This window comes from Chinchilla lanigera, unplaced genomic scaffold (assembly GCF_000276665.1).
Source record: "Chinchilla lanigera isolate Chin_1 unplaced genomic scaffold, ChiLan1.0 scaffold00100, whole genome shotgun sequence".
Lineage (NCBI taxonomy): Eukaryota > Metazoa > Chordata > Mammalia > Rodentia > Chinchillidae > Chinchilla > Chinchilla lanigera.
This window is the reverse complement of record NW_004955501.1, coordinates 4211710-4213593: the sequence shown is the minus strand read 5'-3', so window position 1 is coordinate 4213593 and position 1884 is coordinate 4211710.

Sequence of the window (1884 nt, the reverse complement as noted above, 5' to 3'; positions counted from 1 at the left end):
TTTTTTGGTTTTTCTCCGGTACCGGGAACCGAACTCACGACCTTGCGCTTGCCAGGCAAACGCTTTTGCCGCTGAGCTAAATCCCCGGCCCCTCTGGGCCATCTTTGACTGCAGCACAGGGATAGGAAGTAAACTCAGTACAACTGAGAAGGTTGGTTATGACTTCTTATCTGTGGCTCCTTTTCAACTAAGCAGAGTCACAGACTAATGTTCACATACAGAGGGTCCCTCAGTCAGCAAGTGCCACCTTTTTTCCCTCCCATGGTCCCCTGGGAACATAAAGGAAGCTGAGGAGGGGAGGCTGCCAGGAAGAAGTGATCATCAAGGTAGAGCAGAAACAAGGGAAAACATCACTCCAGAGCAAAGAAATGTCACGGACAAGGACTCCGGGGGCGCTTTAGGGTACTCAGAGCCATCCACCAGGTATGTGTGTGGCTGGTCAGGTGCAGAAGGGTAATGGAATTTGGAACTGGAGAAAGAGATGGGGACAAGAATACTCATTTCCAGTACTCCCGTGCTTGGCTTGGGATAGGGTATAAAAAGCTAATACAGCAGGGTTATAAAGATGTTTGGACACATACTTTGCTTTATTTGTTACCATATTTTTGGTTATTGCCATAGTGCTGGGTACATGAAAGACACTGAATAAGCATCTGTAAGACAAACACATGAATAAATGAATGAATAAATGAATGAATGAATGAATGAATGAATGAAGCAAGCAATGACATGGCCACTTAAAGAGAAAGAGGGAGAAGGAAAAAAGAAGTCAGTGGTGCTGAGGCAGAGAACATAAACTTTAGACAAAAGCTCTTGGGGAAGGATATACCAAATAAGATGATAGGAATTCAACAATGGTAATTTTTTTGTTTTTATTTTTTATTCTCTTTAGTGGTTTGATCCATCTTGCATTCTTACATCTGGTAATCTGACCACCTTCGATGAAGATAACAATATGTAATATAACAACCACGCTTAACCCTTCTCATTTTGTTCTGAAACCCTGTATCACTCTTGTTTTTGCTCTGTTTCGTTTTTGTCTATGTGGTTGGCATTTTGCTATTGTTTCTTTTTCTTTTTCAATTCTCTTTAAAATAAAAACAAAGCTCTTGGGGAAGAGGCTTATTTTTCTGTCTTTTCAAATTAAAGAAGGCTGCTGAGTTTCCAGGGAAGACCTTCACTGTGGCTGTGCAGTTAGTCACTCTGTAGTAGGAATGGGGATGTTTCTGCCTCTGATGCAATCAGCTCTGAAGCTTTCATAGCACGTCGTGTTGGGCAAGCAGGCTGCAGTGGAGAGTCCGGGCAGGGCTGCCGGCTCAGGGAAGAGGCCCAGACTGATTGCAAGAGGCAAACCCGAGCAGGGAAATGGCCATGATATTTCCCAACGCTTGTGGGACATGTCCCCAGGTAGGAGCCTTTGGACTTGCAGGAGGCATTTAATGGGGACAGATCATAACATTTGGCTTGCTCAGAATGGAAAGCTGAGGGCTGTCAGAGCGGAGGAGAACCTTTCCTACCACAGCTGAGCAGTGTCAGGCCACGTGCTTCCTGCCCACTCCTGCTGGGGGCTGAGCGTTTGCTTAGTAGGTGAAGGCAGGGTGTGGGCATGCGCCAGCTGTAGGTCTGGGCCTTCGAAAGGCAGGCAGCCCTGCTGTGCAGGGTCCATGGTGCTCTCTTCCCACCAGGCCCCCAGGAAGAAAACTGCAGCTTCACTGAACTGCAGCATCAACTTCACCTGGGAGAGACGAGGTTTTGAAACCAAGTCATGGGCCCCTCCTGGAGCTTCATTCCTTTGGGGAGATGTGCTCCTCCATACCCAGATGCAGATTTACAGTGAAGCTTAACAGAGCTCATGCCTTGAAGGGCTCCCTTGCACAGCCCTTT